General features: G+C 43.4%; 1 pseudogene; it reads right to left on the minus strand.

Moving 5' to 3' along the window:
* Positions 1–1,389: 1,389 nt before the first annotated feature.
* LOC106020761 lies at positions 1,390–16,896 on the minus strand (annotated as a pseudogene).
* Between the last annotated feature and the right edge of the window lie 242 nt (positions 16,897–17,138).

Below are 17,138 nucleotides of genomic sequence, written 5' to 3' on the forward strand. Positions count from 1 at the left end.
TCAAGGTATCAGGAAAAGAAAAACAAGACATCCATCTGTTTGTACTAAGAGAATGCATGTGCTGCCTTTATTGCCAGGAGGGAGAGAGAGAGAGAGAGAGAGAGAGAGAGAGAGAGAGAGAGAGAGAGAGAGAGAGAGAGAGAGAGAGAGAGAGTGTGTTTTATTTGCAAGTGCTAAGAGGCCCCTCTCTTGTAGGAGGGAGCAGTCTTATATACAGGCTTACAGCACAGTGGAAAAACCCAGGTGGAAGAGAGTGTGTTTTCCTCCTGCTAGATGATGATGTCAGAGGGTCAAGGCTGGGGCAATAAGCCAGGACTAGAAAACAGGAAGCACTTGGACTGGAAAACAGGTTGCACTTGTAGGCTGACCAGCAACTCACAGAGACCCTGTGGGGTTGGGGCCCAACAGAAAAACACATACACACACAAAAAAATGACTATTAAATTTACATTTACAAAGTTATGTGACTGTATTATTTTTTTCATATCTCAGGTTCCTCTTAATGGCTGTAGTTCTAAAGTGTCCATCATAAGTCTGTTAAGCTGGGGCTACATGTTAACTCAGTGGCAAGTACTAGTTTAGTATGTACTACAGCTCTGGGTTACTTCCCAAGCATTCCCCCAAAACCAAACCAAGTGAAAAAGTTTACCTTACTTAATAGCCAGACAGAGTACAGGCACAAGCCTGTAATTCAGAGCATTCAGGAGGCCTCAGATGCAGGAAGATATCTACAAGTCTGAGGTCAGCCTATACATTGTGAGTTAGAGGCCAGCCAGGACTACATAGTAAAACCCCTCAAAAAAATTAAACCCAAACCAAAACAAATAAATAAATATGACAACACAAAAGAACATAAGGCTTACATGGCACTTCAACATGGGAAGAAGGTTGCTCAAAGTAAGGCACACTTTGTAGACTAGTCACTGAATTGAGAGGCCATCAAAGAGTCTGGAACATGTTTTGTGCTCCATGCTGTAGCCCAGGATAAGCACATAGTTCAGTCTGATTCAGATTGAAGCATCATAACTTTAGAAAACAGACTTTAAAACGCTGTTGGAGTTCAGAAGATGAAATTCAAATTATGGTGTTTTGTCATATTGTGTGTGTTGGGTTTGGGGGCATTTTTACTTTACAAGTTCCAACTCTTAATCCTTCTGCATTTGCCTCCTACCCAGTTTGTATTCTAGACCATTTTTCAGTCAAGAAACCAGTGTGGTTTTTTTTGTTTGTGGTGCTGTGACAGGGCAAGAAAATGCAGAGGTTCCTCCATTTCATATTCTTGCTGAAGCCATTTAAGTTTGTCCATAATTTGATTTCCAACCTAATCTAGGTCAAAGATGCTCCAGCTAACTTGTCTTGGCTTCTGATAAACTGCCTGCTTGTACAACCTCATCCCCCTCCAGCTAACTGCTTATCTTCTGTTAAATTTTTGCTTGTACAAAACTCCTCCTGCAGCTGCCAGCAAGATAACAGAGTATAGGGGTTGCCTTTAAAAGCACCTTGCTCTAACTACTTGGTTATACTTGAGTTATGACTACCTGAGTATAGTCCCAGCCAGATGGAAAAAAGACTTTCAATGGGCTATAAACTGTGTCTGAGTGGTTTTTCTCTGGTGGGCTCCCCTTACAAGTGTAGAGGATGGGACCTAGGTTCTGGTACATGATAAGTCCCCAGTTTGTGCTGAGTACTTTGAGATAAAAGCTGGTGGAAAATTTCAAAAGTAGCTTCAGAATTGTACTGGCTAGTTTTGTATCAATTCAATACAAACTAAAGTCATTTGGGAAGATGGCCTGTGGGTAAGCATGTGGGTACATTTTCTTTTCTTTCTTTTTCTTTTCTCTTCTTTTTTTTAAAAGATAGTTTTGTAATATATTTATCAACAGAAAACTTAGCAGTGTACATTTAACCCAGTTTACTGGTGAGTTCTTTGCCTTTTCCAGCTTGGCAATGTGAGACACAGATTTAGGACCTAGGAGGTTGCCTATCTAGTGGCAGCAGATCTTACCCTATTTGTCTTTGTAAATGGTCCTAATAGCTTCTATTAGCTTAGCCAGAGTACTCTTGTTGTCCAAGTTAACCCATGTGAAGGCAACAATGGGGCATATCTTCCTCTGAACCAGCCACCACAGCTTAGCCTTCTCTTTGATGATGCAGTGAGGACCGCCATCTTTTGACCCAGGGCAGGCAGGAAGACTACTAGCTCAATGGGATCTACATCATGGGCAATCACCATCAGATGAGCCTACTTGTTCTCTACCAAGATGGTAACTGTATTGACGCCTGCTCGAAGGACGGGTGGTCTGTTCATTGAGATGTCCCCTTTGCCAGCAGCTTTTTTCTCTGCATGGGCCAATAACCTTTGCTTCTCCTACTGTAACATGTACTGTTGTTTCCCACCATCCACCTTGCCTTAAATGAACACACAAGACTTATATTAATTATAAAGCTGTTGGCCTTTGGCTATAGTTTCTTATTGGCTAGCTCTGACTTAATTATTAACCCTTAGCTACTAATATATGTACTTCCTCGTGGCCTTATCTTACCGGAGAAAGATTCAGGGACCTGTTACTCCTCTGGTGTCCTACATGTTTACTGCCCAGCGTGTCCGCAGAGAAGAGAAGAGCAGAGAGTGATTTCCTGTTTGGTTTGTCCTGGCTTATATTCTGATTCTGCCCAGCTATGTCACTTCCTGCCTAGCCAGTCAGCCAATCAGTGTTTTGTTCATTAACCAATAAGAGAAACATATACACAGGACTTCCCTCATCATCCTACTTTGTCTCTGGCCTATACTTGTGGGCAAGCATAAGCATCTGGGTTGTAGTTTGTCAGTACAGGGCCTGGGTGAACTGGTTAATGGCAGGAGTGTCGGGGCCCATAGAGATGGCTCCAATTCATCTTGGCTCAAGGTCAGAGAATTCCAAACTGTCCTTAGTAAGTCATAAGACCTAAGGATCTAAGGTGTGGCTACAGTTTTCTCTTGGTCTCGAACGTCTTATCTAAATAGCAACAGACTTGGTCTGAGGTGTGGTTATCCTTGACCCTCAAGGCCAGATAACAAGAAATTTAATCTAAGGTGTGGTTACCAAATGCTTAGAGAATTAAGGAAGAAAGTCTGTTTATTCCTGTCTACATAATTCCCAACCCTAACCCTATCCCTTTTTGGTTGGGGTATTAAGAATGGTGAAGAATAAACTTGGTGCATTCAAAATTAACTGGATTGCCCTCCTGACTCTATCCTGTGCCTCTGTCTTTTAAGTGTCTTTACCTGTTTTTTTTTTTTTTTCTCAATCCAGACTCCCCCTCTCAGGTACAAACCAGGCAAGTTGGCTGGATCTGACCAAAAAGACAGGTTACGACACAGGGCGTACCCTGAGCTGCTTACAAAGGGGATGGACCTTTGTCCCTCCAGTCAAATGTAGCAGGCCATTTGATGAAGTGTGTGAGATCTCTTTTGGACTGGATGTCACAGCACTAGAAACCCTAACCAAGACAGGAATCACGATCTCCCACTAGAACAAGTACTTTTATCCACAGAGCCATTTTTCCAGCCCCAAAAGAAAAATTTCACAACTCCAGTTTTAGTAAAGAACTATGCTTGGTTAGTTTAGTAGAAACCTAATTCTCTGTATCTGATTGGGCTCCCCATCTGTGGTTGGGGTGGTTTGAATAAAAATAGTCCCTATAGGCCCATTTATTCGAACACTTAGTCATCAGGGAAAGGCAGGAATTAGGAGGTGTGACCTTGTTGGAGTAGGTGTGACCTTAAAGGAAACATGGGCTCTGAGGTTTCAAATGTTTAAGCCAGGCCCAGTCTCTCTCCCTGCTGCTTGTGGGCTGGATGCTGAAGTCTCAAGCTCCTTCCCCAGAACTGTGTCTGCCTGTAAGCCACAATGCTTCTTGCCATATGATAAAGGACAAAACCTCTGAAGCAATAAGCTGGCCCAATTAAGTGTTTTCCTGCATAAGAGTTGCCATGTTCATGAGGTCTCTTCACAGGTTTAGAATTTTAGCACAGGTGATACATAGTTATCTTGGCCTATTGAGCTGGTTTAGCAAGAATTTCCTTCATCCCTGACATTTCCTTTTGGCACTTTTCCTTCTGCCCGTGACCCTACTTCTTAGTTCTACATTTCCCCTTGTACATGATGTTTTTGCATTTAAGCCCAATGGCTCCACTGTAAGACCTTATTGCAGTAGTTTCAACATATACTACTATTGAAGGACCTAGAATAATCAGGTCCAACGTATCGCGAAGTCCCAAGCTCAATAACCAGACAGTTGGATGCAAACCACAAGAGGTTTATTGTTCACACAGGCGCCTGCGGGCACTCCAGCAGCCTTAGCCAGCTGAGAGTGCTGGGCTTTAAGACAGTTTTCTTTTTATATAATCTTGGCAAGCAATAGGGGTATTGCAAAAGCTCGGGCATAACTCACCCTTCCTGGAGAAACCACAAGGTCAAAATTAAGCTTATCTCAACAGTCTGGCAGTTTCATGAGTCAGCACTCTGGACCAGATGTTCTTTTCAATCTGACCTTGTTCCCTGCCTAGGGGACCTTGGGGAATTTTCCACTGGGGCGACCTTCTGAGTCTCAAGGGGGGTGTATTGAGGTCTTTCACTATGATCCCAATCAAAGTCTCAACTGTATTTTAACATGTATTATTTTTTTAAATATTTTGAGAGTTACTATAATGTCTTGAAGTTGCTGAATAAAGCAAAAATCATAGTAGTGTGTACCATGTATAATTTAATGGTGTTGAAATTCCTCTATATTTTATTAGCTTATTGCTAAATGAGTATGGAAACAATTTGAGGAAATTGGAGAGTTATTCTTCATAGGTCCTTTAGTTTGTGTGTGTGTGTGTGCGCGCGTGTGCTGTGTGCTGTGTGTCTGCCAGTCTGTGTGTCTGTCTGTCTACCATGAGATAATCTCTTAGTGTTACAGAAATAATATGCCTTACCAATGAGAAATCACTTCAAACACTTAGAGATTAACAAAGAAAAAGCTCTTTAATAGTGCTTGTCTAGCCTAGGCTTGTAGCATGAAAAATAAAAGACCCAGAGACAGATATAGGGGTTCCAGCTTCAAGCAGAAGATCAGAAAAGCAGCCGGGCATTGGTGATGCACACCTTTAATCTCACTCAGTACTTGGGAGGCAGAGGCAAGTGGATCTCTGTGAGTTCGAGGCCAGCCTGGTATATAGAGTGAGTTCCAGGACAAGCTCAAAAGCTACACAGAGAAACCCTGTCTTGAAAAGCAAGAAAAACAAATCAGAAAATCAAAGCAGCCAGCCACTAGCTCTTACCTCTACCTCAGCTTAGATCAAAGGGGCAGTCCTCAAACTGCTCCCGACTTCACTGCTCCTCAGATTCACTCAGACTGCTATGCTCTCCTCAATGTGGCTGGAGACTCCTGAGACAGAATGCCTTCTTATCCTCAATGTGTTTGGAGAATGAATGTCAGCTCTGAGACCCTCCCTGTTCCTGTCTTAAATACCTCTCATGAGTCCTGGGAATAAAGGCATGTGATCCCAAGTGCTGAGATCATCTTTGTGTGAGCTGTTTCTCTTTAGGATTGGATATATTTCTTGGAGCTCAGTGTAGCCTTGAACTAACAGAGATTGTCTACCTCCCAAGTGGTGGGATTAAAGGTGTATACCATTATCACCTGACTTCTATAGCTTGTGACTAACTTTAATAAATCATAAATAATATATTACCACAAAGGCTAATGCTCAAAGAAGAGTTAATCTCTAATAGAAGACTTTACTAAGCTATATACACCATAGGCTTATGCATTTTACATATGCTGCCATCCTTAAATCTCTTCTAGTTGTCAGCTCCAGGTTACATTTTGAACAATTTAAATATAGGAGCCCACAAGTGACTCAGTTTCTATCTGTAGTCTATTCCGACTTATAAGACATTAGAGTTCAAGTTTGTTTGCTTCAGTCTTCCTAAGAGCCATGAGAAAGTTCTGAGTAAGCCCATGGAAAAGAGCATATCATCTAACTAGCAAGGTTTTGATGCCAGCTGTAGGCACAAAGATAGATAATGCAGCTGCTTGCTGTTAGTAGGACCCACATGATAGTGAGCCTGGCTACTCCTCCATTCAAGAACAGTGCAGGAAGAGGCGGTCAGTCATCGGAAAGGTCAGGTTCAGGGTGTTCCCGTGGGAGAGCCCCTCTGAAAACATCAGGAACTTATTGCTCCGGTAAACATGTTTTTCTTTGTGATTACAGGCACCAGATTGTTTTTAGTAAACATGTTTTTAGTAAACATGTTTTCTCTGCAGTCAGTTACAGCTGCCTGCTCCCATGCTGATGGGGAAGTGGGCTTCCAGCCAAGATCTCTTGTTCCCACACCATGTAAGCTGGTGTGGAAGTCAGACATGGTAAATGAGCAGCTGAAAGACCCCCAGAGTGGGGAGGCCCTCATTCAAATCTCGGGATAAGCCGACGCCCCAATAATTCAAGAGAGACCGTTCTTGCTGCAAGCACATGAGGTTTATTCAGGAAACCAGCGCACTGGGGCTCATGACCCTCGCAGGGGCAGAGGAGTTTGACCCCTAGTAACTGCAGTTGGGGGTTTTTTAAAGGGAAAAACTGAATGGGGGAGTTAGGCAAACAACATAAACATAAAGGATGAGGAGGTTAAATGATAGCTTATGTCTTAACAGGAAGGTTATCTGAAGCAAGCATTCTTTAGGCATTGTACAGTTAAACATTGAGCAGGAATGTGGTGAGCTAGTTCCTGGATCAGGGAGGGTTATCTTTTAGGTTTATCTTGAGGTCTCTGGTTTCTCAGGAGAGGCAAGAAGGGCAAGTCACTCTGTGATGGGCTAGTCGCTAGGGGTCTAAAAATGTTGAGTTAGGATCTCTCACAGCCACATGACCAGGAGGGAGGGTGTAAAACCTCAGCATCAAAGCGCTGGGCACTGAACCGAACCCTCTGCCCAAGAACCGGGGCCAGACCACTGGCTGCAAATGCAAGAGGTGATTTATTGAGTACACAGGCGCCTGCGGATGCTACTGCAACTCGGGTGCAGAGCATACCGGGCTTTCAGGGAGTACAATATTTATAGAGTTTCAATGGTTACATAAGTAACAGGCATTTCATTGGCTCATCTTGGGGGCAGGGGTAGTTCCCACGGACTAAGTTTCCTGGTATTACTTTATGAAAGACCCAGGCATACTTCAGCAATTATTATCCTGGTCCCATGACTACTATGGTGATCATAGACACAACTGGGGGCAAGGGTAGTTGCCAAGGACTAGGTGTCCTGGTATTGTCATATGAAAGTTCCCAGCACGCTTCAGCAATTATTATCCGGGTCCCATGATTGCTATAGTGATCAGACACAATTGGGGGCCAGGGTAGTTGCCAAGGACTAGGTTTTCTAGTATTGTCATATGAAAGTTCCCAGCACGCTTCAGCAATTATTATCCGGGTCCCATGACTGTTATAGTGATCACAGACATCCTGTTTTGAGGGTGAAACACCTGGTCTGGGTTTCTTTCATTAGGCAACGGCCTGGCCTTGCTTTTCTTTTCCTAGGGGGTCCTGGGTAGGGGTCTTTCAAGGGTTTAGAGAAAGAGTAAGGAAGGCCAACATATTGGGGGGTGGGGAGACCAAAAGTGTTAATAAAAGCAGGCCTAGAAAACAGATGAAACAAAGTAAAGGAAAACTTACACTTTTGAGTACAATTCAGAAAATCTGGCAAACTTAAGATCCTACATGAGCTTCTGCACTAGAAGTGGGGATTTGAGGAAGGAGAAATATGGTGTCTTCTTAAATAACTACATATTACCCCTATCTCTTTAGCATGGTTCAAGGTGAGTCTCCCTCCCCAAGGGTAGTTCCTTAGCCCAAGTAATTGAACCAGCACAAGTGGAATTTTAGTTCTCCACCCAGGTAGAGATTCTATTTTTTTGACCTGGGGCTTTTTCTCCTCTAACAGTTCTTCACAAGCTATTTCATGGCCAGAGAGGTACTCAGCTTTGAAAAGAGAAATTTACTTATCAATTATAGGTTAGCTGGCCCAGAATTGAGCGGGATCTTTAAGTATTAATTTCTGCTTAATTTGTTCTCACTCCAGAAGCAATAATCCAGGAGTGGCACTGACATAGAACAAAGGATAACCAGCCTACGATCCACAACCCCAGAGAAGTTAGGAAACAAGGAGGACCCTAAGATAGACATACATGAACCCCTGGAGAAGGGGAAAGAGACAAAATCTCCTGAGCAAATTGGGAGCAGCAGGGAAGGGGGGAAGGAGATAGGAAAAAGAGAAGGGGAGAAGGGGAGGGGGAGGAAAACATGAGAAACCAGGGAGGTCGAGTTGGGGGAAGAATAGAAAAGAAGAGCAAGAAAAGAGATACCTTAATAGAAGGAGACATTATGGGTTTAACTAGAAATCTGGCACTAGGGAAATCTCCAGGGATCTACAAGGATAACCCCAACTAAGAATCTAAGCAATAGTGGAGAGGCTACCTTAAATGCTCTTCCCCTATAATGAGATTGATGACTACCTTAAAGTCATCATAGAGCCTTCACCCAGGAGCTGATGGCAGCAGAAGCAGAAATCCACAGCTAAGCACTGAGCCAAACTCCTGCAATCCAGTTGTAGAACGGGAGGAGTGATAAGCAAAGGAGTCAAGGCCATTCTGGGGAAACCCACAGAAACAGCTGATCTGACCTAGTGAGAGCACAGGGACCCCAGTATGACAGCTGGGGAACCAGCACAGGACCCAAACAGGCCTCCCTGAACATGGGTGTCAGTTGGGGGCCTGGGCAGTCTATGGGGCCTCTGGCAGTGGAACCAGTATTTATCCATAGTACACAAATGGGCTTTGGGAGCCCATTCTCTATGGAGGGATACTCTCTCAGCCTAGATACATGAGTCTAGGTCCTGCCCGAAATGATGTAGCAGACTTTGATGATCCCCCATGGGAGGCTTCACCCTCCCTGGAGAGTGGATAGGGGCAGGATGGAGGTTAGTGGGGAGAATGGGAGGCCAGGAGGGAGAAGGAACTGGAATTGGTATGTAAAATAAGACTGTTTTTAATTTAAATAAAACTCAATTTAAAAAAACCGTGCTGGCTACTTTTATGTCTATAACACAAGCTAGAGAAATATTTTAAACCTACCCATTGAGAAGCAGAGAATCAATTGATAAGATGCCTCCATAAGATCCGGCTGTAGGCAAGCTTGTAGGACATTTTCTTAGTGATTTATTGGGAGGGCCTAACCCATTGTGGGTGGTACCAAACCTGGGCTGGTGGTCTGGGTTATATGAGAAAGCAGGCTGAATAAGTAAAAGAAGCAAGCCAGTAAGCTGCCATGCCTGCTGCACAGCCTGTGTCCAAGAATGTGCGGAGGGTGTCGGGGATTGACAACACAGAGACTCGTTCAACGATGTAAAGAAAACTTTAAGCAGGCCCCAAAAAGGCTCAAGAAAACTTCCCTAGAAAGGCCTCCCTCCAGAAAAGCTTCTGCTCTCTCCTTACCCCAGGCTGGTTCTGCTCTGATACCAGAAACTGATTTGGGTGTGTCAGAAGAGGCGGTTAGTCTTTGGACAAGGTCGAGGTCAGGGCGGTTCCCATGGGCCAGCCCTTTTCAGGAACTTATTGCCCCGGGCATTGTATTGTTTTTAGTAAACATGTTTTTAGTAAACATTGTCTTACAGCTGCCTACTCCCAGGCTGATGGGGAAGTGGGTCTCTGCTCAAGGTCTGGTGTCCCCACAGTAAGCAGCACCCCTCCATGGCCTCTACATCAGCTCCTGCCTCCATGTTTCTGTGCTGTTTGAGTTCCTGTCCTGACTTTCTTCAATGAGGGATTACAATGTGGAATAAACCCTTTCATTCCCAATGTGCTTTTGGTCTTTGTGTTTCATCACAGAAATAGTAACTGTAGTAGCAGCAGTGAGGATGAATCACACTGTACAACGCACTCCCAGTGCCTGAGTCCTTGACGCTGCATCTTCTTAGCCCCTCCCCCAAGGGGGTGTCCGAGTAGGGTAACCTGCAACATAGGTCACCAAGCCTAGCTTTTGCCTTTGTTTTTGTTGTGAAAGACCCCAGCAGGGATACTTTCACGGAAGGGAGACCCGAACCCAAGGAACAACGAGACCACGAGCTTGGATGCAACAGCAAGAGGCTTTATTGATAACACACGGGTACCCGGGCGTCTCAGTCTCGGGGAACTGAGCGCGCCGAGCTGGGAACTCAGGGGTTCTTTTATAGCAAAAAGCGCAGTACAGAAGCGAGAAGCCTAGTAACAGGACCCTGATTGGGCAATTTAAATGAGGCTAGGGCTCAGAGCGCGGGCAAATAGAGGTTTTTCTTAGAACTCAAGTTTCGGCCTTGGCCCTATCTGAGGAACAATTGGTCTCTGTGTTTGCTCAACCCTGCTGGGCTGGCCATCCGGTCGCTTCGCAGACACCCAGCAGCCTGTGTCCCTGGGCAGAGCTCCCTTCTGATAACAATGACTATTCAGCTGTGGGGACCTTGGGCTGAGCTCCCTTCTGATAGCAATGACTATTCAGCTGTGAGGGAAACAGAATTTTCCATAAGCCTCAGCTGCCTGTTTAGACTGGGCCAGGGTCTTTCAGTTGATTGATTGATTTTTATTTTGGTACATACAGTGGTGCACTTAGAGGCCAGAGGACAAGTTACAGGAATTGGTTCTCTATTACTATGTGGTTCTCAAACATGGAACTCAGCTCTTCAGGCTTGTCTATCAGGAACCCTTTCCCACTAAGCCATCTCACTGACTCTAGCTTTTTTTTTTTAATGTTTTTCTTTAGTTTTTAATTAATTAACAATCTGTTTATCTATCTATTTATTTATTTGTGGGGTAGAGAAGAGGATGCACCTATACAATCATATAAGTGGAGGCCACGGGACAACTTGTGGGAGCTGGTTTGCTGCTTCTACCATATGGTCCCAGAGATTGAACTCAGGTTGTCAGGTTTCGAGGTTAAGTGTTTTTACTTTCTGGGCCATCTTGCTGGCCCATTGTGGTTTTTTTTTGTTTTGTTTTGTTTTTCCCAGCAGGGTAAGATGTAGCCCAGGCTGCCTTGGAACTTACTCTGGAGCTGATGATGACCTTGAACTCCAGATCTTCCTGCTTCTGCTTCCCAAGTGTCAGGATTGCAGGCATGCACCAATATACCTGGTCACTCCTGCCTTTCTTGCTACGTGGAAGTAAGATATGAAAACAGGCTGAGAGAAGAACCTATAACACAGTCTAAGCCCTATTCCATTCATCTGACTGATGAGCTATTGCAAAATCCTGGCTTCAGCTTTAATGGTAAAGCATCGATTTTAAAGTATCAGAAGTTTAACTTGAGCTATTTCAAAAAAGGAGTAAGCAACTTCTAGTTCAAGAGGGTTAGAAGCCGACCTGCAGAGGGCAGGAAATATTTTAAACCTACACATTGAGAAGCAGAGAATCATGTAGAAAAGACTGGGCAGGATTGGTTAAAAGGCCTGAATAGCTTGGTGTGGTAGTGTACATCTTAAATCCCATCACTTGGGAGGTGGAGGCAAGAAGATCTCTGTGAATTCCAGGCCAGCCTGATCTACATAGTGAGACCCTCTCTCAAAACAAACAAGCTGGTACCTGAAAAAAATCTCAATACACGCCCCCCCCTTTTGAGACTCAGAAGGTCGCCTCAGTGGAAAATTCCCCAAGATCCCTTCCCCTAGACAGGGAACAAGGTCTGATTAGAAAGAACATCTGGTCCAGAGTGCTAACAAAGGAAACCAGCAGGCTGTAGAGATAAGTGTAATTCTGACCTTGTGGTTTCTCCAGGGAGGATGAGTTATGCCCGTGCTTCTGACAATCCCCTATTGCTTGCCCAGATCTGCACCTGCAGTGGCTCCGCTTTTAACAATACCCCTATTGCTTTGCTTGCCAAAATTATGTACATAAAAAGAAAACTGTCCTAAAGCCCGGGGCTCTCAGCTTGCTAAAGCGGCTGGAGTGCTCACAGACGCCTGTGTAAACAATAAACCTCTTGCAGATTGCACCCAACTGTCTGGTTATTGAGCCCGAGGCATTTAGCCTGACCACTTCAGGTCTTTCAGCACCAAACCACAGATTTTGTTGTTAGATCTTTTGCACGTGTATTGTTAGTTACTAAACCTTGCTTGCTTTATCTTTCTTTATGTCATGTTGAATTAGTTTGAATTCTTCTTGTCAAGGGCAGAAGAATCTCAAGACTCTGCAACACTTTCATCTGCCTTTAATGGCCTGAAACAGATTTGGGCTTGGGAGCTGGTGGCTAAGCGTTGTTCAGTGTCACTAAGAATGTTACATTAGTGTTGAGCTTTCTTAAGTATTAAAAAAAAATAGCAATGTTGATGTGCCCAAGTGTATGTATGTGTTCAAACCCTTGGAAGTGACAAGTATGGAACACCCTGGAACTGGAGTTCTAGTCAGTTGTGAGCTGTCATGTAGGTGCTGGAAACAATTTGGGAATGGCCCTCCGCAAGAGCAGCCAGTGCTCTAAATCACTGAGTTCTCCGGCTTTGTGTGTGTGTGTGGGAAGCTTACAATAGCACAGGGCCCAAAGGGAATCCAAGAATACTAAGACTTTTTTATCTGAAGGGGTTAAGGAAAAGACACTCACACGCTCTCTTGATGGTTTTTTTAGACCTTTTTTTAATTCTTCTTTTGTATTCTCTATTCTTACCTCTATCCATAAATGTCGTCCCTCCTGTCTTTCTTGATGTTTTCCTTCTAATTCTCTCATTCTTAATTTTTTTCCTTCTCCTCCCTTCTATTTTTCTCTTACACCTTATATACCCCAGCAAAATCTTTCAAGCAATATAAAAATTACATTGTGGTTACATTCTATTTTTCAAATGAATGTAATCACAATGAATACAAGTAAAAAAGAGTGTGTTTTCCATATCCTGTATATGATTAAACATTTTATGTATTACAGGTGCAAGACAAGTTATCCTAAGAACCCAAGCAACTTGTTATAGATTAACAGTTTAGGCAAGCAAGGTATTCTTTTCTTGTCAGCCTGCATGGTTACAAAGAAAGAACCAATCACTTTGTTGCTTATCTTGAAAGGTAATCTTATAAGGAATTGCAAACCTAAACTTGTATACATGAAAAACAATCAGTCAGCACTACTTTAAATCTTTAGGGTGCATACCCACTCATCAGCAGTATATATATATATATATATATATATATATATATATATATATATATATATATGGAGATTGAGGGCAAAATGGGTATAAGGAATTAATCATTATCTTTGGTCATCAACCAATCCTAGGAAGAAAGGCATCCCAGCTAATGATAATTGGGCAGCTTTGTTCTTGTTTCCTGTCCTTAAAGATTTCCTCCCTCAACAATATACCTTTCTAAAACTTTAGATTGTCTTCTTGGGTTTTTTTTTTAACCTCAAAGCTATTTAACAAAAGAAAAAGTCTCATTCTAACCTTAAGCTATTTTTAAAAGCGTTGTTTCAGCTTATAATACACTTGGAAACCAGTGAGCACATCTCCCAAAATTAAGGTGAAAAGAATTTGAGCCAGCCTGGCTCCTGGGCTCCTAGTTGTTTTCCTTAATCATTAACCTGGAACAGTCATCCCTGCAGCTCCTTAGGTGACACTCATAGGCCCTAGCCATATGACAATTAGTCATCAAACTAATTTAAACTAACATTATTATTATCAATTAGACAGTACAGCTTAGGAAGAAATCATCTTCATAATAATCCACAGGTAAAAATGCCCAGTACAATGGAATGTTTCCATGAGATAAACACACTACATTATAGGCAGTGGGTATCTCCCCTCCGCCCCACTCCCACATCATACCAGATACCTGAGAAAGATGGTAGCAACAAACATGTAAAGGCACAGTAGAAGCAAAAGACATTCTGGAATTTGTGGTTTGAGGGGGAGGGAGACTTGCCTATCTACGAGTCCCCCCACCAGGGATTTGCCTCCTGGTAGGCTGACACCTTGAACTTCAATTTTCACCAGTTGCTCCTCTGACATGGCCACCAACAACTGAGTAGTCTCTACAGCCCATTAAGTCTTTATTGTAAACACCTCACATTGATTTGTTTGTGAATGAGTGAAATTGTGTGTGTTAAAGTCAATTGAAGTGATTAATGAATCTTCCCTTCCTCTTTTTATTTTAGCACACCTGTAATTTCCATTATCAGAACCCTTTAAAGAATATTTGATTATGCTGAAGCCTGTGTTATTATAATGGAAATGGTCAGTTAGAGTATTCCATCCCAGTATCCTCCATCCATCTGGCTAAAGAGTATTTATTCTTCTTTTGTTCAAACTATGGCCCCTGGTAGATAAAGGCAATTTTTTTGCATGCCAAGACAATATCTGGTGTTTCCAATGTTAGGGGAGCCTTTTGTTTCCCCTGTCAAAATGCATTTATGTTCTGTTTGCATAGGTTGAAAACAAAACAACAAAATTGTAGTGATGCAAATTTCAACAGCGAGAACTCAAAATTATGTTAGTCAAACCTTAAAAGTTTAATTTTTAATGGTCCTTTTTCAGTCACTTTCCACCCCTGGGGATTGGGCTCCTCTTCTGTGGGTTCTTTGGGTGCCTTTTTGAAGTGTAAGTGATTAATCCAGGCAGAAATACCAGTTTCCTTAACAGCAGTAGGCGTCTGGAGAATCACATAGTAACGGTCTTTCCATCCAGCTTTAAACTGGTCAGTTTTGAAGTGGTGGATTAATACAACATCTCCAGGCTGGAATGGATGATCAGGTGGAGGTTCCCAACGGGTTGAACAGCCTGGACCTGAGGGAGAATCTTACCCAAAGTTAATTGCAATGATTTTATTGACTCAGAAATTGAAATGGGGCAATCTGATAACAGCCCAGCATGTACCCAAGGGGTTATGGGAGGTAGTTGTCCATAGACTATTTCATATGAGGTGAGCTTTTCTTGGTAGTGGGTACAGACTTTGAGGAGGGCATAAGGCAAGAGGTCAACCCAGTCACCACCAGTTTCAAGAGTATTTTTAGTTGAAGTCTGCCCTGGCCTGCAGGGCTCAACGGGATGGAGACCATGGGAACCAGGAATGAATGAGACAAGAGACAAGAGGGAGATGTACAGCAAGACAGATCTTCTAATCAAGCTGCCGTTTAATGAACGTTCTGTACAGGCTTAAATAGGGGAAATGAGATAGGGGGATGCCAGACAATAAGAGAGGGGTTGGTGCCTAGTAGTCAGCTGAGGAATGTCTTTGGTCACATACCCAGGAGTGTGTTTTTGGTCACCTATGAGGGGTGCTGGCAGACCACCACTGAGGCTGAGCAGCAGGAATGAAGAGGTGTTAGTGCTAAGTAGCCTAATTGCAAGGAGGAGGGTTGAGTAACCTAACTGTAGATTGCTATCAGCTATTCCTGTGAGCCCAGGTTCTATTCATTAGGAAGCTGGGGAGGGGACAGACTATTCTTAAAAAGGACTGACAATATTTACAAGAGGTTTCAAACAACAATGATCGATCCCAACAGAAATCCCCTTTAAAGTTCTATTCATCCTCTCTACTTTTCCTGAGCTCTGAGGATGATACATACAAGGAAGTTTCAAATTTATGTTAAGAGCCTTAGAAAGCACTTGAGATAACTTGGCTGTGAAAGCTGGGCCATTGTCAGACCCCAGAGATTTGGGGAGGCCAAATTTAGGAATAATTTCTATTATTAATTTCGTAGCTATCAATATGTGTCCAGGAGGTGCTCAAGGAAAGCTGAAGGTGACTCATCTGGGTCCTGTTTCACATGGGGTTGCCTGTTTCATCTCTTCTAGAAGAACCTGGTGGTATTCACTGAATGACTTCCTACCTCTCTATGTGTCATAGAACCATTGGAGTCTCCTTCTTGGTGGAGCTATTCTCAGAGTGCTTCATTTACTTCATTTACTCTCATGAGAATTGATTCCCTTTCTTCAATAGTGAAGAGGGTACAGAGAATCTACTGACAGTCATCCCATGTAGGGATATGACTGTAAAAGATAGAATCAATTAGAGAAACTAAGAACTTGGGGCTAGTGTTGAAAGGTGAGTTCTGGTTCTTCCAGTTATAGAGATCTCTGGTAGAGAAAGGGACATACAGGTAGTGAGTACCAGGAAATGGTCATGGGGGATCAAGGACTGAAGGAGGTGTCACCCCAGGATGAGAATCAGAGGAATAGTTAGGAGGGTCATATGGGTCTCCCTTGCAGGTGTGGGGAGGAGAAAAGACAGGGGGAGTACAGAAGTGCTTGGAGGGGAGAAGATAGGAAGTAGTAAAGAACTAGATGGTTGGGTAGGGGTTTGTGTAGACAGGGGGACCAAGTGAGGCCTTGGTGATGGGGACTTTGGTGGCAAAGGTGGAGGCTGAGGTGAGGAGAGAAGAGGGTAAAGGCAGTTATACAGAGAGAGAAGGGATTCTGTAAGTCCTGCAGAACGGTTTTCAGAGGGGACTTCTGCTACAGGCCCTCAAAGGGTTCATCTGCTGAGAACTAGGGACTGAGCACCTTGCCCAATGTAGACCATACAGACCTTCACCCAGGGGGTGGGTTAGAAGTTGCTTCAGCTCAAAGCAAGATGTATCCAATCTGATTTGGGTGGGCAGGCTTACCGAGGGTGGCATCAACCATTGCCCAGGCTATCTGAGACTCAGAAGTGCCCTGGGAAGGCCCATCAACTCCATATGTGGGCCATTCAGTTTCACAGAGTGCTTGGAGGTGACGCTTGATGTTAGAATAATCATAAACCTCCTTAACTATAGGGAGGTAAAGCTTATTAAATTCTTTAAGAATACAGGTTAGAGGGCTATTAGGCTTGCTAGTCTTACTACCCATACTGTTTGTTAATTCATTCTCACCAAGTTCGTCTATGGCCATACCACCCTGAACGCGCCCGATCTCGTCATTCTCACCAAGTTCAAAATAAACCAATTAACACAGAAAGTACAAAAGACAGAAAGTCAACAGTAAACATGAATTAAAAAAAAAAAGGCAAACAGGACATAAAACCAGACCAAAAAACCTCAGGTGGATGGTGCAATGTCTTGCTTTTTGCCATGGACAGGAGAAAATTGGGGTTCCCTCAAACCCCTTCTACATCCCAGGTAGGGAGCCCACAA

Source organism: Mesocricetus auratus, unplaced genomic scaffold (assembly GCF_017639785.1).
Source record: "Mesocricetus auratus isolate SY011 unplaced genomic scaffold, BCM_Maur_2.0 Super-Scaffold_100001, whole genome shotgun sequence".
In the NCBI taxonomy this organism is placed as follows: Eukaryota; Metazoa; Chordata; class Mammalia; order Rodentia; family Cricetidae; genus Mesocricetus; species Mesocricetus auratus.